Raw genomic sequence first — 21,805 nt, 5'->3', positions numbered from 1 at the left:
CACGGTGAACCTAAAGGACATGGTGACATCGGGGTTTTGTTTTTATATTTGTATGACTTGGATCGGCAGAGAGGAAACGCTATTCCCTATTGGATGGGGGTGGGGCTGAGGAATGGCATGACCCAGGCCTGGAGCTGAGAAGCATGGGTTGGAGTGGAGGACTCTTGGATAGTGTTGCTGTGGAGGGCAATGGGTTTGAGTCACAAGGGCCTGGCATGCTAGGTAAGAACCTGATTTTTTATATAGGCAATGGGACGCTATGGAAGACTACAGCAGGAGAGGGACAAGAAGCAAGCCGTGGGAGGACGGCTCCAGAGGCTTGTAGAGGAACTGGGGTGGGATGAAGACAGGCAGGGAGGTGGGGAATAAGCCTTTGGTGTTGAGGCCCATTCACTCTACAGGGTTTGTTGTGGCCAGATCAACACGGGTGGGTTACCAAGGGTGTGATGGTCCTGGTGGCAGCCCGATTTCACCTGCATCAACCACCAGCTTCCTTGTAGTCTCCACCTTTCCTGTGACTCAGTTCCCCCGATGACCTAACACAGAGCTGGGGGAATTGTTGTAGTTCTGTCATTTCGGAGGTGACTCAGTTACATGGGCAGGGCTGGGAGAAGGGGGTCTCTCACCCCAAGAACTTTTGTGTAACCCCCAAATCTTCACGGGTTGCGGCTGAGATCTAGCCACCACACCTGCTGATCTTGTTTGATGGGTGGGGAAACTGAGGCCTAGAGATGTGAAGGGATCTGTGTAGGCTTGAGTGGCCGGAGCAAAGGCCTGGGTCCGGTTCAAGTTCAGTCACTTTCTGTGTGACCCTGGGTGAGTCTCTTCTCTCTGGGCCTCTGTTTTCTCATCTGTATGGTAGGATAATGCAGTCTCATCCTTCCATTTTCTTGCCTTCCTTCCCCTCACCATAGACACCATCCTCGCCCAGGCCTCTGGTCCCCTGTGCAGGTCCTGGATGTCTTTATAGCTCACAGATGCTCCGCCACCTTCTCAGCCTGACACCAGCTCCCTCCCCCTCATAGGACCCAGCTTTCCTTGGGGACACGCCTTCCTAACCCTGCCATTCTCTGGCAGGCTGGGATCCTTGTCACTGCCGTCCCGCTGACCTCCCTGCCACCCTGCACATTCCCTGAAGACTTGGCTCACGCCCTTCCCTCCACTCCATCCTACTGTCATCCAGGGTGACTTTAGTGACTTCGTGGATGGCCTGTCTAGCACCTGGTCACTCAGTTCCTGGACTGCCTTGTCTCCATTCCCTCCACCTGCCCACCCCGTGGCCACCCTGGGCCTCATCATCCCCCAGGACTGCCTCCTCTGAATCCCTACTCCGAGCTCCACTCCCTGATGCTGAGCAGCTCCCGTCCTCCTGCACCGACAGCTGCGCTGAGCTGGCAGCTTCCTGAGCCCTTCCTTTCCCTCCCCCAGGCCTCCATCTGCCCCCAGAGCCCCTGGTCCTGATCACCCCACCCTCCTCTCTCTGCTGCTTGCTTACTTGAGCATCACTGAAGAAAATCGCTGCCTGATGGGTCACAGCTGCTACAGATGCACGGTTTCCAGCCATAGCTGGGCCCTCAGCACCTCCTTTCAGGCCCTTTTCTTGAGCGGGTGGTCCCCTCTCCAGGCCCTCATCACCTCACCTGGCCTTCATCACCCTCCTCGGGGCCCCTGGCTGTTTCCAGCCCTCTCACATGGAAGGGGTGATCTTGCCTGTTGCCTCATCAAGACCCCCAGGCCTTGGTGGGAACGTCCTTGATTTCCCACCCCCTCACCCCTCTCCACACCATCTTCATCTTCTGTCCTCTGGCCCCCAGGTTGAGGCCTTCTGCCTGGTGAGGGCTGCTCCCTCCACTCTCTTTTGGACCCTTGTTCTCTCCCATCTCCCTGGGGCCTTGCACCTTCAGTAATTTCCATTCTCTTTGACCCCTTCACCCCACTTCTCTGGCTCAGCCCTTGTAGCCTATTATTATGTTTAAGTCCTCATATCTCAAGATAAAGGACGCTTGATCCCATGTCTTGTCTCTAGGTACCAAGCTCATCCCTTCACCTGGAACCTCCCAAGTGTGGTCAGGTAACATGCCTTCATTTCCCCCTTTCATGCTTCAAGGCATTGCCATCCACCCTCCCAAGTCATCCTGCAGAAGGACATCAGTAACCTCATTGCTAAATCCAGTGGTTAACCCTTTATGCCTCAGCTAATGCATCCTACCATTTTTTTTTCCTTTCTGGAAAGTGCCCCCTTCTGTTTTAGAGTCTGCCAATGGCCTCCCCTAGAGCCATTCTCCCCTGGTTCTTTACTAATAGAAGCCAGGTTTTCTTTTGGAAAGCAATGTGCTCTGCTAAAAGGCCACATTTCCCAGCCTCCCTTGCACCTGGGGTAGCCAATGAGGTGTAAGTGGAAGCTATGGGAAAGGATGGGAAAGGGCTTCCAGGAAATCTGTTTTACAGAGTCCGAGCAGTATCAGCAAGGAGGCAAATTTCCTACTCTTGTTTCTTCCACCTTCTTGCTTCTGGAGCGTGAACATGATGGCTGGAGCTGCAGCAGCAATCTTTTGATGATGAAGCGAACTTGAATGTGGAAATCAGCGCTAAAAATAGCACAGAGCAAGAGACAGAAAGAGCCCGAGTCTCTGATGATGGTGGGTTGCCTCCCTCCAAACTTCTTTTTATGTAGGAGGAAATAGAACCTGTATCTTGATTAAGCCGCTGATTGGGTTTTCTGTCGCTTACAGCAGAATCTAATCCTAGGCTATGCAACTTCAGAATGGTTTCCTGGCTTTCCTATCTTTCAGACTGTTACCGCTCTCTCTCCATTTGTGGGGACCCCAGGCCTCTGTTCTGGGCCTCCCTTTTCTTCTGTATCCCATATTTCCTAAGTAATCTTGTTATTGCTCCTGGCTTCACATCATATGCTGGTGACTTACAATTTTCAGCACAGACCTCCAGACTCCAATATTCAACCAGAACCCTCAGTTCTGTGGCCCCCGAGTTCTTCCTCCTGCCAGTGTCTCCTCCCAGGCCCCCCAGCTCAGCTGGTGAATCTTCATCCACTTATTTGGCCAAGTTGCAAACCCTGAAGTCATTCTCCTCCTTTTCCTCATCCTCCTACTGCCTCAACTCCTCACATGCAGTCATTCATCAAGATCTAGTAAGTTACCACTTCATACCCATCAGGATGGCTGCTATCCCAAAACCAGAAATAACAAGTGTTGGCAAGGATGTGGAGAAGTTGGAACCCTTGTGCCTTGCTGGGTGGGAATGTGAAATAGTGTAGTCACTGTGGAAGACAGTATGGCGATTCCTCAAAAAGTTGAGCAAAGAACTACCATATGATCCAGCAATTCCACTTCTGGGTATATACCCCAAAGAATTAAAACAGGGTCTTGAAGAGATATTTGTACAGTCAAGTTCATAGAAGTATTATTCACAATAGCATAAATGTGGAAGCAACCCAAATGCCCACTGATGGATGAATGGATAAACAAAATGTATCCATACAACGGGACGCTGTACAGCTTTAAGAAAGAAGGAGATTCAGATACTTGCTACAACATGGATGAACCTTGAAGACATTATGGTTAAGTGAAATAAGCCAGTCACAAAAGGACAAGTGGAATCCTGTGATTCCACTTAAATGAGGAACCTTGCGTAGTCAAATTCATGAGGACAGAAAGTAGAATGGTGGTGCCAGGGCCTTGGTGGAGGGGAAATGGGGAGCCAGCGTTTAACGGCCATAGAGTTTCCGTTGTGGCAGAAGAAAAAGTTCTGGAGGCGGATGGTGGTGATGGTTACAGAACAGGAATGTAGTCAATACCGTAGAGCCGCACACTTAAAAACAGTTAAAATGTAAATTCTATGTTATGTATGTTTTAGTACAAAAAATCTAGCAGTTTTACTTTCTAAATTGTCTTATTCTCCTTCACACCTTTGATTCTCAGTGGGACCACTGCAAAACCTTCTCTCTGGTCTCCCTGCCTCTGATTTCACTCTCAGTGTCCATAGCCCAACCCCCTCTTCATCAGAGTGTTGCTTCTAAACCTCAAATCTTGTCATGTCAGTTCCCCCCATAGGGCCATCCGGGGTCCCCACTAATTCTAAGCCCCTTAGCCTGGCCTTTAAGGGCCCCCCTGATCTGCCCTCTGTCTCTCTTTCTAACCAGCACCTACCTGTTTTTGGGTCCAGTAATTCATCGAGTGCCCTGGACTGGTTCATACCTCCGTGCCTTTGCCGGTGCCGTTCCCTCTGCCTACTCACAGTGACATCCCACCTTCCCTCCTTTGCACAGCCCATTCATCCTTTAAAACGCTGCTCTGGAGTCTCCTCCCTTGTGATGCCTTCACTAAACTGTCTCTTCTGGCCTTCGTACCACTCCTTTGCCGTCTCCGTTTATTGCTGTATACGTCACGCTGCACTGTGATTATCTGCTTACATGTCTGTCTTCAGGCAGCCCTTCAGCTTCCCTGCTCTTCATCCAGGAAGTCCTTTTTGACTCCTCCAGCCCACGGTGCCGTCCACCTTCTCTGTGCTCACAATCTCTCGCAACCCACTGGACGTATCATTTCAGTGTTTGACCGGACACTGTCTTGTCTTCAGTTCTCTCATGAGGATTAGTCTTGCCTCTGATGAGCTGGTACAAAAAGCTCCTGGGTTGCAGGGACCATGGCCTCAGTTCTCCTGTTCTCTAGCCCCCAGTATGGGGCTGGCTGCCTGAAAGAAAGGCAGGAGTGGACATTTAGGGAGCAAGTTGGTGCCAGAAACTCTGGCCCCTGCCATGTCATTTCATCCTCCCGAGGACTCTGAAATGAGAGTTGTCATTCCCATTTTACAGATGAGGAAGCTGCAGCTCAGGTCAAGGGTCTGGGATCACGCAGCATGGCAGTGGGGGAGCAAGGATTTGAACCCAGGGGGATCAAGCCTGTGCTCTGCTCCTAGCCAGAGTCTGAGCCCAGAAAGACTCACTGGGTTGGACTGAGTTGAGTGAGCATGTCTCCCACACATGTGGCAGTGTTTGATTTTTCCAGCAAACTCAAGTACATGAAAGGTGGAGGCGGCATCCAGGGGAAACAGCTTGTGTTGGTCCTGGCTTTGCATGTGGGACGTGTCCAGGGTTGTCGAGGCCAGGTGGGGAGTTGGGTGGCCTTGGGGGCAGTAGGTGAGTTTCCCTGGTGTCCCAGGAAGCTCTCAGTCTATGGCGGCTGCCCCAGGGGCACGGCCATCCTCTGCAGTAACAACTCTTCGCATATTTCTGGATTTTATTTTATTTTTTTTGCTGAGATCGTGGGCAGCTCCTGTCACCTCTCTGGCTCTCGTTTTCCTCATCTAAAAAAATAGGAATTAAAATAGTGTCTCTCTTTTAGATTCTGGGGACAGATCCTTTGCAAGGCTGGCTGTGGTAGTGCCTTGATTACAAAAAAAGTCCTATGAGTTTTGAGAGACTTTGCATCCTCTCGGGGAGCCTGTGGCAGAGAGGTCGGGGAAGGATCACCAGTCCCCGTTTACAGAGAAGAAGGACAGGGCCTCTGGCCATGGACAGATTTGCTCTCTTCCCACAGCTGGTGAGAGAAGAAGCTGGGCCCATTGAAGTTTTTGAAGCAAGTCCAACAGCCTTTCTATTTGACTTTGCCTGATAGATGGAAGCCAGCAAATAAGAGGCTAAATAATTGGAATTTAGGGCTAAGGGATGGGATGGAGAGTTTAATGCTGAGGGAGTGAGCACTGGGGAAAGATCACTGCATTACTAGTTTAGAGGACCAGAGAGGGGAAGTTAGTTGCCCAAAGTCACAGAGCAGGTTGATGGAGCTGAGTCTAGAATTTAGCTACAGTGACAGGGCAATAACAAAAAAACAAAAAAAGAAAAAAAGAAAGGAGAAGAAGAAGAGAAAGAAACCAACTATCACTACTTTCTCTATCTGTTCAGTAAGGTAATAGGTGCTCTATATGTACAAATGCAGTTAATCTTCCCAGCAGCCGGCAGCCTGTACCACTATGATTGTTTTCAGATGTAGAATTGGAAGCTCAGTGAGGTGGTCTGAACTGTCCAGAGCTTACGCTTGGTTAATGGGAAGCCAACATTTGAACCCGGTCCGGCACCAAAGCTGGTGTTCTCAGCCACTCTGTCCCACCTCCGCACTTGCCCATGTGTGTGAGTCGGTAAACGTAGCCTATTGACCAGGGGCTTCGAGGCCCCAGAGAGCTGAGTCAGGGCAGACGGCCAGGCTGGTTGCCGGGTGCCAGCTGTCAGGTGCTCAGCTCATGGGCAGCCAGGTGTGCAAAGACTCCATTAAAAGGAACGTAGGGTGTAGGGTGTGGGGAGCGCACCGGTCAGGGGGGCAGGAGGCACATACTCCCCATGCAGACCTTGGTTTCCCCCTCATGAAATGTAGATGTTAACTAATTTCCAAGGTGCTTCCCAACCCCACATTCCTGGCCTCCCTGCTCAAGGGAGTTCTGGGTTGAGGTTTGGTGGGGGTGAGCCAGCTGAGCCCCTCCTCCTCCTCCAAGGTGTGAGCCACCCGGGAACGTGGGGCCAGCTGTCATGGCAACCCTGTGTTGCGAAGTGATGTAATTGGAGTTCCAAACGTGTGAAATCAAATACAACATCCGCAAACACAGCCTGGGGGTCGGCATGGCAACCGCGGGCACCAGGATGGGCAGGCGCTCTGCCCCACAGCAGCCAGCCTGTCTCTGCCACCAGGCGAGAGAGCACTCTGCCCCCTCTCCACACAGGCCACACCACCTCCCTCTCCTAGGGCCTCTGCAAGACCCTCTGCTGCTGCCCCCTCCTCTCCTCTTCTTCCTCTTTTGGCTTCTCTGGGAAGCAGTTCTGCCAGGTGGTTAGGGAGTCGACACTAGCATCAGACAGATCTGGGTTCACGTTCTGACACAGCAGCTCTGAGGTTGGGCAATGGGCCTTACCTCCGGAAACTTACTTGCCTTAAATGTGACTGTTATCCTATACTTTCCCTTCTTTCTTCCCCTTTGTTGTTCCTTGTCCTGCCTTCCACCCTTAGGGCACCTGCAGGCCCCAGGAGTGACAGTGGCCTGGAGCCTGGACACCCAGGCTATGAGTCAGACCCTATATGGCTTTGCCTGTGATCTCAATCTTAAGTCTTCCCTTCCTTGGACCTGGGTCATCTCCTCTGTAAAATAAAGATGTGGTCCATCTGTCTCTTTCAAAGAGTGGCCCACAGGCCATCTGCATCAGCATCACGGGGGTGCCAGGTTAGCAGTGCAAATTCCTGGACTGTCCCCCTTGATATTTTGATCCAAGTAGGTTTGGGATGGGATCCAGGACTCTGTTTTAACAGGCTCTCCAGGTGAACTGAGAGATACCCCAATGTGAGAATCCCTGGACTAGATGGTTCCTGTGGCTCCTATGCCTGGCTCTGATTGGCCCCTAAGACCCAATGCCTGGCTGTGATTGGCTACCTTCCAGGATCCTCTTTTTATTTTGTAGCACTGTTGCTGCCAGGCTGAGGCAGCCTTCCTCTGGTTTCTATCTTGTTCTCTCCCCTTCGTTCAAGCAACAGATGTTTCTTGTGCCAGGCCTTGTGCCAGATACTTACCTTTCCCACATGAGTGAAGGACTGGGACTGCTGTGTGTGTTTGGGGGCGGGACTGAGAAAGTAGAGACTAAGAAGCCACTCGCCACTCTGTGACTCAGTTTCTTCGTGTGTAAATGGGATAATGATTTGTTAATGAGAGTATCCTGCCCTTCCTGAGCTGGGGTGGGGCTCAGGTGTGAGGATGACAAAGACACACCTGGGAACCTGTGGCATGCCAGGCCCTGTGCTAGGTGCTTTGCATGGTTAACTCACTCAGTGTTCCCAACCCCTTGTAAGGTGGGAGCTCTTTCCCTTTACAGTTGAGAAAACTGAGGCTCAGAGAGGTGACCTGACTCATCTGAGGTCACTCAGCAAGTAACCAATTGGGATTTAAACCATTTCTTGGCCTCACACTCTCCTCCAGCTACTGTTTTTCTCCTTCTCGCCTCCCTTCTCCTTCCCCTTCTCCCTCTTCCTCCTCTACTTTCTTTTTTTTTTAAGATTTTTTTTTTGATGTGGACCATTTTTAAAGTCTTTATTGGATTTCTTACAATATTGCTTCTGTTTTATGTTTTGGGTTTTTTTGGCCACAAGACACGTGGGATCTTAGCTCCCTGACCAGGGATCGAACCCACACCCCCTGCATTGGAAGGCGAAGTCTTAACCACTGGACTGCCAGAGAAGTCCCTCCTCCTCTATTTTCTACCAGAAGGTCTAGAGAGAGTCTTCTGCATTCACGGTCAGTCTCCATGTCTTCACTTGCCAGCCACTCCTTACCCCGCTGCAGTCTGTTTTCCCCACCTCCCAATCCCACCAAGCGTACCGAGGAGTATCCTGGGACAAAACCCCACGGTCTTGACGTCTCAGCAGCACTGAAGCTGGAGGTTGCTCTCTCCTCCTGGAAGTCCACTCTCCTCCCCGGACTTTCTATCCCCCCACCTCTCCTGGGTTTCCTTAATCTCTTAATTTAAATCCTTAAAAAACCCCAAAGTTGGGCTTCCCTGGTGGCGCAGTGGTCGAGAATCCGCCTGCTGATGCAGGGGACATGGGTTCGTGCCCCGGTCCGGGAAGATCCCACATGCCGCGGAGAGGCTGGGCCCGTGAGCCATGGCCGCTGAGCCTGCGCGTCCGGAGCCTGTGCTCCGCAACGGGAGAGGCCACAACAGTGAGAGGCCCGCGTACTGCAAAAAAACCAAAAACAACAAAAAAAACCCACAAAAAAACCCAAACGTTTGTTGGGCATGTGTCCATTCTGTGCTGAGTGGGGGGATATATGGGAAACAGACCCTCCAGGTCCTCGTTCTCTTGAGTGGGTAGCACATTGGGGAGCATGGTCCCTGGCCTGCACCTCCTCTTTCTGCTCCTGGCTGGTGGATGCTTGGTTGGTTCTCCCACCTCCCTCCTCTGCCAGCTGCTCCTCTCGGTACACTCTTTCTTTACAGTTTTGTCTGTTCCCATGACTTTGGCCCCCACCTGCAGCCTGAGGAGTCCCCAGCCCCTAGTCCAGAACATTCTGTAATCAACTCCAACCTGGGATGTCCGCAGGCCACCTGGATCCCATCACCTGCCCCTAACTGTTCTCTGGACTTCAGATGTCCCCTCTAGTCCCTGCTCCACTGAGTTGCCATGGTGCTTTCTCTGTCACACTAGTCTGACTGTGACTGCTCAGTACCACAAGGTGGAATCCTCACTCTTTGGCCCGTCTGACTCCTACTCATCCTGTGAGACTCAGCCCCGACATCACCTCCTCTGGGAAGTCCTCCAGGATTGATCAAGTGACTACTCTGTATGCCCCCAGACAGGGTCTCCCCTCCAGCACTGTGGGATCCTTGAGCCCAGGGGCCTGGCACAGAGTGAGGCACCAGTGAATATGCCTTGAATAGAGGCCAAATAGCTGTAAGCTCACAGAAGCCTAGTCCAAACCTCTTGTTTCACCAACAGAGACATGGAGACCCAAAGGCTCAAATGGAACTAACAGCAAAGCTAAGACTCAGCCCCAAGTGCCTAGATCCCATTTCAGAGTCTGCCCCATCAGACAAGGCCAGGATGGTGAGAGACCACTAATGGGACAGAGCTTGGCATGCTGAATTATCTTGTGACCCCGTCATGTTCTGGGCTTATTTTCTTCCAGACAGAGGCAATCAGTTCTTTGCACTTGTCTAGTGAGATGGTCCTCACAATAAATAGGTAGGTATTCACGAAGTGCCTACTGTGTGCCAAGCACTTGGCCTGGTGCTTTCACACACATTATCTAGCTTCTGTTGTTTTGGGGGAGGACCCAGGAGGGATGTGGAAGACAGAGGGTTTCCTCAAAGGCAGCATCACATGTGTGGCACCTTGATCTCTTCCCTGAGGGCTGGATGCACGGTGGGTGTTTGTTGAGGTTGGCACTGCATGGAGGATTTGCTGGTTGGACCGCAGGGTGCAGAGCTGAGCTTGATTAGAGAGTAACTGGAGCCCCGTGAGGGTGCAGAGCTGAGTAACTGGAACACCAAAAGCACTTGACCCCAGACCCTATGTCTGGGGTCTCCTTCTGAGTCCCATGTTGGTGGGCGCCTTTAGGATGGGGTCTGAGGCAGTGAGGTGCTTCAGTACCCAGCACAGCCCTGGCTCTCAGGAGGCCCTCGTACATGGATGTTGTGTGGCTTTAACCACCTATGTGACCTTGGAGGTGGCCACGTCACTTGGTCCGCAGTCTTCTAGTGGCAAAATGGGAGTCCTTACTCTTTCCAGTGGACATGGCTTAAAGACCTTAAGGGTAAAGCACTTCTATGTGTCAGGCCCTCCCCTAAGATTTCAAATGTACAAACTCATTCAGTCCTCACGACTATCCTTTGTGGTTGGTACTACTTCAAACCCCATTTACAGATGAGGAAATTGAGGGCCCAGAGAGGTAACCCACCCAGGGTCGTGCAGCTGTTGGGTGATAGAGCCAGGATTCAAACTCGGGCCGTCTGGCTCCAGAGCCCATGTTCCTAACCACTAGGCTCTGTGGCCTTTTGGATCAGCTTCCCATTGCCATGGGATAAAATCCAACTCCCTGACTGTGGCGCATGGGTGCTGGGTGATCTGGCCCCTGTCCTTATCGGGCCTCCCAGGTCTGCCCCCTACATTGTCCCTACAAGCCTTGCTATCAGTTGCTATTTGTTCGGTGAATTAATTAAGTATACAAATGATTGGAAGAAATTAGTTTCAAAAATCATTTAGGATTTTACCCATACCTATTTCCAAAAGCTTCTGGGATCGCTTGCGAAATAGAACATAATGAAAGTAGACAATTAAAGATGAAGATGCAGCAAAACCCATTGAAGTCAGCCAAGTGGGCCAAGCGTGTTGGGCTCCGTCATGCAGGCTTCTCAGCAGTCAGAGGCCGAGCTAACATAAATCACCAAAGAAGTCCAAGAGTGGCTTTATATTTTCCCTCGTGTGTCTCAGTTTCCTTACCTGTAAAGTGGGGGTATAATAATGTTTACCTCATAGAATTATTGAGAGGAAGAACTGAGTTATAATTTGTGAAGTGCTTAGAACAGCGCCTGGCATGGAGCTGATGCAATACAAGAGCTGCTATTGTTATTATTATTCCTAAAGGTTTGAACTAGAACCTCATTTCTGGGACTTGATTCAAGGAAAGATGTGAAAAAGGGACCTGGGGTATATCTTAGTTTGACTAAGGATTTGCAAAGGGCAAATACATTTAAGACATGAATCTAATCCAAATGTGATATTTATCCCTGTCTTGTCCTTCGATTGCCATTGGGCTCAACTCCTCATCTCCACTCTTCTATGGGAGCCATGGGAGGACCTGCCTTTCCAAGGGGGCTGGCCTCCTTCGGACTGGGGAGGCTGGGAACCCCTCAGCTGCCCAGTCAGGGCTCACCGCCACCCGCTTCCCCAGGCTTGGCAGCAGGTCCTGGGGGGGGGTGGACAGGCGAGGGGCAGGAGCACTAGAGTGGGGAAGTCGCCAAGGCTTAGCCATGGTGACCGTTCCTGTCCATCTCCATCCTGCTTGTCTGGGCAGGAGACATGATGGGTATATGGGCAGATGGAGGGGTGGAGGGCATGCCCTGTCTCATCTCCTCTAGGCTCTCCTGGTGTCTGGGAGGTGCTGAGTCCTGGGCACAGCAGAGACTAGTGGGCGGGGCTGGGGATTGGGAGAGTGGAGGGTGAGATCATGGAGACGGGCAGAAGCTGGCCTGGCTAAAGCTGTGGACTTGGGAGCCAGGTCCTTAGCCTGCTCCCCCCACTGACCTTGAGAAAGTCACTTCCTGCCCAGGGCTCCATTTCTTTGTCTCTAAGATGGAGATCATAATCTTGTCCTTGCAGGATCCTTCTAAAGATGAAATGGGAACACAGATGTAGGACTGAGTGAAAGGTCTGGACCATTCAAAGCCTGGAATAAACGGTCACTGCCATTTTTATAACTCATAAAAAGCGGGGCTCTCGCCAACACGCTGGGTCTACATCTCCAGGAACTGGGCACATGACCAGGCCTGGCCAATCAGAGCATTTCATCCCTTGGACCACAGAGACTGGTTAAGGGATAGACCCAAACTTGGCCAGTGAAACCAAGATCTGGGACTTTTGTTGGAATCATTGGGAAAGAGACCTTCTTTCTGCTGGGGTTAGCGAGAGGGTAGAAGGCCAGCCTGGAGCTGCTGGTGGCCATTCTGCCTTCATGAGGGGAGGGACTGTTCACCTGAGGGTTAGGCTGGCTCAGAGATGGGGAGGAGACAGAAGCCTGATGTGATGGCTGACGGTCTGCAGCCAGCCTTGCCTGAAGCCAAAGCAGACTCGTGTGTGTGTGTGTGTGTGTGTGTGTGTGTGTGTGTGTGTGAATAATCTCTCCCTTTCATGCTAGTTCCTGTCACTTGTAATCAAAATGGTCGTGAGTAATGAAGGTCAATTCAAGACCATGGCAAGCCTGGTGGATTCTGTCCTGAAATGCCTGGTTTTGCGGGAGTGAAATAGACACAGTCAGGAGATGAGCCAAAACGTGCCTTTCCTAGAAGGTAGTTTGGCAAAGGGGGAGTCTCCATGAGGGTCACATGGTTGAGGAGACAGTGATAACTGTGGACACAGCCATATAGTTCATTCATCCATCCATTCGTCCCACCATTCTAAAGTCCTTCCCAAGCACCTCCTTTGTGTCAGACAGCGGCACAACACAGTTCCTCTCCTCATTCATGGAGCTTAGTGGGAAGATGCATGAACATCAGGTGATAACAAGTGCTCTGGAGGTCACTGGGGGAGAAGGGCCGGCAGCTCTGGGTGGGTGTAATGGGGATGGAGAAAGGCTCATCTGACGAAATGATACTAAGCTGAGTCTGAAGGAGGGGAAGGGTTGACTGGGGAGGTGGTCAGGCACGGGTAGGGGAGGAGGGAGCACCAAGCAGATGCACGGATGAGTTTGAGGGACGGGAAGAAGGAGACACTTCTCTCGATGTGCGGGAGGTGTTTGGGAGGAGGCAGGGAGAGGCTAGGAGACCACTGAGCGGCTTTAAAGAGGATGATGGCAGAGATGGAGGGCAGTGGGGCAGTGCTGGGCTGGGAAGTTCAGGAAACGGTGGGGGGGGGGTTTGGGGTGTGGAAGGATCAGGAAGGGGGACAAGGTGAGGGCACTGCTGAGGGTCATGAGTGTCACAGGAGTGTTTGAGGTAGCCTTCAGCTGGAGGAAGGTGTCCAAGAATCGTGATGTGAAGTCTGGAGTTGGAATGTTCCAGAAGGAGAGGCTGCCCAGGGAGAAGGTTCTGGCTCAAGGATGAGGAGGAGAATGGGGAGGAAGGCCAGGTGAGAGTAGCTTTCTCTCCTGAACACCCGGCACCCAGGTCAAGGACATCACCTGCACCCCCAGGACACCTCCTCCCCCATGTGCCCCATTCCATTCTCTAACCATCCCTCAAAGGCAATCACTATCCTGATTTCTATCAACATAGATTAGTTTTGCCTGTTTTCGTACTTTATATAAGTGCAGTCAGCAGAGCATGCAGTTGTTTTGTGTTTGGCTTCTTTTTCTTAAGCTCCTCTATGTGAGAGTTATGCATTGTTATGTGTATTCATAGACTGCTCATTTCTCATTGCTGAGTAGAATTCATTGTATGACTGTACCGCAGATTATCCATCTATTCTACTGTTAATGGATGTGTGGGTTCTTTTTAGTTTGGGGCTGTTAATGCTGCCAAGAACATTCTTGTGTATGCTTTTTGGGGCACATGGCCACTCATTTCTTTTGGGTTTATACCTACAGATGAGGTGACTGGGTCATGGAGTATGTACGGTCGTCCCTCGGTATCCGAGGGGGATTGGTTTCAGGACCCTCCATAGATACTCAACTGTGTGGATGCTCAGGTCCCATAGTAGGCCCTTCGTCTCGGGTTCCACATCCTTGAATTCAACCAACTGCTGATCATAAACACGGTACACGGACTGATCCAGTGCTGGTTGAATCTGCAGATGTGGAACCTGCAGATAAAGAGGGCACGCTGTGTGTATTCACTTTAGAAGATGTCGCCAAACAGTTTAACAAGGTGGGTGTACATGCTTATACTCCACCAGCAGAGAATGAGTGTTCCAGTTGCTCCACATCCTTGCCAACACTTCGTCAGTCTTTTCACTTTAGCTATTAATATGGGCTTGAAACAACATGCGACTTTAATCTGGCCATTGGAGAGCCTCTGTGGTGAAGGATTTGTCCATTTCTTCTGCCCACTTTTATATTGAGATATTGTCCTTTTCTTGCTGATTTGTAGAGCGCTTTACATGCTTTGCATGTGAGTGCTTTGTCAGATATACGTATTACAAAGATTTCCCCCACTCCTTAGCTTATCTTTCCACTCTCATAGTGGTATCTTTTGATCAACAGAAGTTCTTAATCTTAATGTACCCAGATTTATCAGTCTTTTTCCTTTATGGTCAGTGCTTTCTGTGCCTTGTTCAAGAAAGTTTTGCCAGCCCAAAGGTCATGAAGATATTCTCTTATGTTTAGAAGCTTTGTCATTTTATCTTTCATATTTAGATCTATACTTTATTTGGAATAATTGTGTGCATGGTGTTTCAGTGGGGTCAAGATATTCTTCCTCATAGGGATACCCAGTTGATCCATTTATTGAAAAGCCCTCCCTTTCCCCACCACACTGAAGGGTCAGCTTTATTGTAGATCAAGTACCACATGTGTGGGTCTGTTCCTGGACTCTCTAGTCTATTGTATTGGTCTGTCTATACTGGCACCAGTACCATCCTGTCTTAATTGCTCTAGCTTTTACAACAGTCGTGGTATGTAGTATAAGTAGTGTCTTAGTCCTTTCAGGCTACTTTAATAAAAATACCGTAGACCGGATGGCTTATAAACAACAGAAATTTCTCACAGTGCTGGAGGCTGGGAAGTCCAAGATCAAGGTGCTGGCAGATTCAGTGTCTGGTGAGAGCCCACTTCCTGGTTCACAGACGGCTGTGTTCTCACTGTGTCCTCTCCTGGCCGAAGGGATGAGAGAGCTCCCTGGGGTCGCCTTCATAGGGGCACTAATCCCATCCACGAGGGCTCCACTCTCATGACCTAATCACCCCCCAAAGGTCCCACCTCTTAATATCATCACATTGGGGGTTAGGATTTCAACATGTGAATTTGGGGGGAAGACAAACATTTAGTCTATAGCACATGGTATGAAGTTCTCTAGCTTGTTCTTCTTCACATTTGACTTGGCTATTCTTGGTTCTTTACATTCTAACTAGTTTTAGAATCAACTTGTCGCTTTTCACATATATATATACACAAAAAGTCTGCTGAGACTTTTATTGTGATTTCATTGAGTTTCCACATCAATTTGAGGAGAATGGACATCTTTATGACATTGAATCTTCCAACCCATTATATTTTGTTTTAAAAATAAAGTGGAGAGGGGGAAGGGTAAGCTGAGACGAAGTGAGAGAGTGGCATGGACATATATACACTACCAAATGTAAAATAGATAGCTCGTGGGAAGCAGCCGCATAGCACAGGGAGATCAGCTCGGTGCTTTGTGACCACCTAGTGGGGTGGGATAGGGAGGGAGGGAGGGAGACACAAGAGGGAGGGGATATGGGGATATATGTATACGTATAGCTGATTCACTTTGTTATACAGCAGAAACTAACACACCATTGTAAAGCAATTATACCTCAATAAAGATGTTAAAAAAAAATAAAGTTGATTTTATATTTTCCTTTACAGAAGCAATAAAGCAGAAAAGTTGGAAATAGCATGTAGACAGAAGTCATTTTCTTTTCTATTTATTTAATGCTAATATCATGGTGTGTCTCTTTCTGGTCTTTTTTTCTTCACATTTTATTTTACATAGTTGGGGTTATACTTAGTAGGCAATTATGTATTCCATTTTATACTTAACATTGGAATATAAATTTTCCTGTTATCTCAAAATCTTTATAGATGTAAATTTCAATTACTAGGAAAGCACTTATGAGTTGTAGTCCATAACCTCACTATCTGATCCATAATTCAGAAATGGAATATTGGGTCAAAGGGATGGCTATTTTAAGGCTCTTGATCCTTATCCTTATCATGGAGCCAGCCAGCGGCAGAGCCAAGGCTATAAGCCATAGGTCTGACCTCTCCTTCAAAGGCCAAGTCCACTGGCCTTAGGTCCTCCAGACAGTGGAGGAGACACAGCCTCCTTCCTTCTGGCCCAGGGTCATTCTCAGTGACCCCGCCTCAGGTTTGCCTGGGACATTCTGCTGTGGGTAACCATGACCCAAGGTGGTGGATGAAGCCACCTTCCCTCACTTATTGGGGTTATGGTGGGAAAAGACAGCCCTTTGCTGGGCCCCTGCAGAAGTGGAGCTAAAGGACAACATTCCTTTTGGTGAAACTCTGTCAAGTTTTCCTGTACACTTTCTATGTGCTGGGCAATGTCGGGGTAGTGGAAGAGGTATGCTGTGGGGTCAGAGGGTCTGAGGAGGAGTTCTGGTCATTAATTTTCATGTGACTGTGAGCATGAGGTGATTTCAGTTCTCTGAGCCTCAGTTACCTCATCTGTCAAATGGGGATGTATACACCCACCTCCCAGGGCTGTTGAGAGTTTAAATAAGACTATGTAGAAGAAAGGCCTTCATAAATGGCTCCGGCTGGGAGCTGAAACATAGGTATTCAGCGTGAAAAACCTTCTTATAGACAAAGAAGAGTCTTTTATCATGTTCTCAGACTGTTGTTTGTTTCTTCCCCCAGCCAGAAGGTCCTCCCTGGGATAGCCCAAGGGTCTGTGGTCATGATTCTTCCTGCTTCCAGGCTGCCCTGTGGTTCTCTGACCAGGCATCAGATGGACATGTTTCCTTCATCTCTGATGGCTCTCAGGCTCTTGGCAAGAATCTTAACACCCATCTTAGTCAGTTCAGACTGCTATAACAAAAATACCAAAGACTGGGTGGCTTAAACAGCAGAAATTTATTTCTCACAGTTCTGGAGGGTGGGAAGTCTGAGGCCAGGGTGCCAGTATCGTCAGGTTCTGGTGAGGCCCTGCTTCCTGGTTTCCAGATGGCCATCTCCTTGCTGTGTCCTCACGTGGAGGAGAGAGATCATCTCTCTGTGTCTCTTCTTATAAGGGTACTAATCCCATTCATAAGGGTTCTACCCTCATGACCTACTTATCTCCCAAAGGCCTCACCTCCAAATACCATCAGTTTGGGATTAGGGCTTCAACACATGAATTCCGGGGGAACACAAACATTCCTTGCCCCAGGTCAGAGGTTGGTGGGGTTTGCCAGTCGTCCTAGGCATTTCCCACTTGTCTGAGATTAGCTTCACAGTCAGCACTCAGGAAACTGCCATCCATTCCACTCCTGATGCCCATCCAGGGGTGGTCTTGGCAATTCCTATGGCAGATGTCACCTCTTCATGAACTGGGGCCCATTCGGTTCTGGTTGTGGTGGGAGGTTATTGTTGGACCTGATGCCATTGGAAGTCCCTTTCAATCATGGGCTTACCATGCTGGAATAAGTGGTGGTGACAGGACCAATTTATACCCACATCCTATATTTCTAGTCTGTTTGGTGCCATGGCAACTGGGCAAAGGTCTAATTTCCACCCTAAGCTGTCTTTCTGTTCTGCACATCAATTCACCTCTTGGTACCGAACCAACCTGACAAGGATAGACTTTTGCAGACGCCGCCTGGGTTTCCTGCATATAGATGGTAAGCACGAAGAGTCCAGTGATGACTGCACACATAGCAGCCTCAGTATGTAGGCTGCAGGTCTCTGCTTTGATCCACCAGAAGGGCCTTGATGCAGGGATGTGGGTGGGAGGTAGCTGAGCAGGGGCTCAAATGTCTGTGTCTGTTCCAAGTACTGGTAGCTTCTGGGCACCCTGAGGGGTTTCTGGCCACCTGTCCACTAATCAAAGCTCGATCCTGCCCTTTGCCTGCCCGTTGTGTGACCTTGAATGATGCATGCTACTTCCTTAAACTTCAATGTCTTCTTCTATAAAAGAGGGTAAATAAAATATTCCTCCTTGAAATGAGGGTGATAATAATCTCTCCAAAATAGGAGTAATAATAATCTGCCCATATAGGGATTTTCTTTTAAATTAATAGACTTTGTTTTAGAACAAGTTTAGGTTTATAGATATATTGAGCAATACTACAGAGAGTTCCCACACATAGCCCTCAACAGACAATACACACACACACACACACACACACACACACACACACACACAGAGTTCCCTTTTTTTTTTTTTGCGGTACGCGGGCCTCTCACTGTTGTGGCCTCTCCCGTTTCGGAGCACAGGCTCCGGATGTTCAGGCTCAGCAGCCATGGCTCACGGGCCCAGCCGCTCCGCGGCATGTGGGATCCTCCCGGACCGGGGCACGAACCCGTGTCCCCTGCATCGGTAGGCGGATTCTCAACCACTGCGCCACCAGGGAAGCCCCAGAGTTCCCTTTTTATTAACATCTTGCTTTAGTGTAGTATATTTGTTGTAATTGATATATCATTGTTATATTATTATTAACTAATATGCATAGTTTACATTAGGGTTCCCTGTTTGTGTTGACAGTTATATGGATTTTGACAAATGCATGACATCATGTATCCACCATTACAGTATCATGCAGAATAGTTTCACTGCCCTAAAAATTCCCTGTGTTCCATCTATTCTTTTCCCTTGCTTCCCCCTCCCCCAGCCACAAGAACTCCTGGCAACCATTGATCTTTATACTGTCTCCATAATTTTGCCTTTTTTCAGAACGTCATATAGTTGGAACTATAAAATATGTTGCCTTTTCAGACTGGCTTCTTTCACTTATAATATGCATTTGAGTTTCCTCCATGTCTTTTCATGGCTTGATGCTCATTTCTTTTTGTTGTTGAATAACATTCCATTATATGGATGTACCACCGTTTGTTTATCTGTTCATCTTTTGAGGGACTTCCTGATTGCTTCCAGTTTGAGAAAAGTATGAATAAAGCTGCTATAAACATCTGTGTGCAGGTTTTTGTGTAGACAGAGTTTTCAGCTCATTTGTGTAAATACCTAGGAGCATGATTGCTGGATTGTATGATAGACTATGTTTAGCTTTGTAAGAAACTGCCAGACTGTCTTCCAAAGTGGCTGTACCATTTTTACATTGCCACCAGCAGTGAATGAGAATTCCTATAATTCCACATCCTCACCAGAATTTGGTGATGTCAATTTTTTGGACTTTAGCTATTCTAATAGGTATGTAGTGATATCTCATTACTGTTTTAACTTGCAATTCCCTAATGACATGACGTTGAGCATCTTTTTATACCCATATTTGCTATCTGTATATTTTCTTCGGTGAAGTGTGTTCAGATCTTTTGCCCATCTTTTAAATTCTGTATTTTTTTTTCTTACTATTGAGCTTTAGGAGTTCTTTGTATGTTTGGATACAAGTCCTTTATCAGATATGTGTTTGCAAATATTTTCTCCCAGCCTGTGGCTTGTCTTTTCATTCTCTTAACAGTGTCTTTCACAGAGCAGAAGTTTTAAATTTTAATGAAGTCCAACTTATCAAGTTTTTCATTTAGGGATCTTGCTTTTGGTGCATATCTAAAAACTCATTGCCAAACCGAAGGTGACCTAAATTTTCTCCTATGTTATCTTCTGGAAGTACTTTAGTTTTGCATTTTACCTTTAGGTCTGTGATCCATTCTGAGTTAATTTTTCTGAAAAGTGTAAGGACTGTGTCTAGATTCTCTTTTTTCCCTGTGGACGTCCAGTTGTTCCAGCACCATTTGTTGAAAAGGTTATCCTTTTTCCATTGAATTGCCTTTGCTCCTTTGTCAAAGAACAGTTAACTGTATTTATGTGGGTCCATTTTGGAGGTTCTCTGTTCTGTTCCATTCATCTAGTTGCTTATTATTTTGCCAATATCACAGTGTCTTGATTACTGTAGCTTTATAGTAAGTCTTGAAGTCAGGTAGTGTCAAACCTCTGACTTTGTTCTTCTTATTCATTGTTGTGTTGGATATGCTGGATCTTTTGCCTTTCCATATACACTTTAGAATCAGTTTGTTGATATCCGCAAGTAGCTTGCTCAGGTTTTAATGGGGATTGCTTTGAATCTGTAGGCGAAGTTGGAAAAACTGGTATCTTAATAATACTGAGTATTCCTATTCATGAACGTAGACTATCTCTCCATTTATTTAGATCTTTGATTTTTTTCATCAGAGTTGTAGTTTTCGTCATACAGATCTTATATTTTTTTGGTTAGATTTATACCTAAGTATCTGATTTTTTGGTGCTAATGTAAGTGGTATTGTGTTTTTAATTTCAAATTCCAGTTGTTCATCGCTGGTATATAGGAGAGCAATTGACTTTTGTATATTAACTTTGAATCCTGAAACCTTGCTATAATCCCTTGACATAATAGTTCAGGAGGTTTTTTTTGTCAATTCTTTGAGATTGTCAACATAAACAATCATGTTATCTGCGAGCAAAGACAGCTTTATTTCTCCTTTCCCAATCTGCATACCTCCTACTTCCTTTTCTCATCTTACTGCAGGACTTCCAGTCACAATGGTGACTAAGAGTTGTAAAATGATTCATTCTTCCTTTGTTCCCAGTCTTAGGGGGAAAGCATCTAGTTTCTCACTATTAAGTATGATGTTAACTATAGGTTTTTGGTAGTTCTTTATCAAGTTGAGGAAGTTTCCCTCTATTCCCAGTTTGCTGAGAGGTTTTTTGTTTTTTTTTTAAAATCATGAATGGGTATTGGGTTTTATCAAATGCTTTTTCTGCCCATACAGGGTTTTGAGAAGGTTAAATGAGCTACTGCATATGGAGCACCCAGCACAGGGCTAGCACGTGGCAAATGCTCAATATATGTATAATTGAAAGGTAACGTTGGGTGTCAAACATGTTAATTGCTGATGTATAGGAGAGCAATTGACTTTTGTATATTAACCTTGTGTCATGAAACCTTAGTATAATCCCCTGCTATAATAGTTCCAGTTTTCTGTCAATTCTTTGAGATTTTCAACAGACTCCAGAGCCAAATTGCCTGGGTTAAAATCCTGACTCCACCACTTATAAGCTGTGTGACGTTGAGTCATTTACTTAACCTCTCTGTGACTCAGCTTCCTCATCTGTAAAACAGGGTTGATAATAGTGTCTCCTTTATAGAATTGCTTAAGGATTAAATCAATGAGTATTTGTAAAATGCTTATTATGAAAGCACCAGGCGCATATACAAGTAATATTATACAGGTGATATTAACCACCATGGTCCTCTCCCTTTTATTGTAGCCGGATTTCTCCACATCAGAGAAGCAGTTGAGAACAGGTAATCAGATGGTCTGGATTTGAATCTCAGCTTTACTGCTTACTAGCTGTATGACACTGGATAAGTGACTTAAACTCTTTATGCCTTGATTTTTTCATTTGTAAAATAATAACAGTACATACTTCATGGAGTTACTATATGGATTGAATGTGTTATATATGTAAAGTACTTAGAAAAAGACATGGCCAAAACCTGTTAGCTATTACTGTTATTTTCGGAGGCCAGCTTTTCAAGGTGTGGTCTCTAGCTGGGCTGCTCAGAGACTGTGGTGGAAGAGAACATAGACCCAGGGTGCACAGCCCAGGGTTACAGACTGCAACTGGTGGATAATCTAGCCGTTAGTGTTGCCTTAGGGGCTGCCAAGGAGGTAGTGAGTTCTTCATCACTGGAGGTGTTCAAGCAGGGATTGGGGGTTTGGCTGGGTTATCTGGAAGCTTCTGTCTAGGCCGAGAGTCTGGGAAGTCTTAGTC

The 21,805-nt window shown here is 47.8% G+C and overlaps 1 long non-coding RNA gene across 1 annotated transcript in view; it reads left to right on the top strand.

Annotated features, from left to right (window-relative positions):
* Positions 1 to 21,533, top strand: part of LOC113622085 (uncharacterized) — a 35,706-nt gene extending 14,173 nt beyond the window's left edge. Inside the window, exon 2 of the long non-coding RNA XR_003433402.1 lies at positions 21,299 to 21,533. This is a non-coding gene — a long non-coding RNA (uncharacterized LOC113622085). The remainder of the gene's footprint in view (positions 1 to 21,298) is intronic.
* Positions 21,534 to 21,805: the final 272 nt, after the last annotated feature.

This window comes from Aethalodelphis obliquidens, unplaced genomic scaffold (assembly GCF_003676395.1).
Source record: "Aethalodelphis obliquidens isolate GAN/ISIS:26980383/991018 unplaced genomic scaffold, ASM367639v1 scaffold9, whole genome shotgun sequence".
NCBI classification, from domain to species: domain Eukaryota; kingdom Metazoa; phylum Chordata; class Mammalia; order Artiodactyla; family Delphinidae; genus Aethalodelphis; species Aethalodelphis obliquidens.
This window is presented reverse-complemented; position numbering and strand designations above follow the sequence as displayed.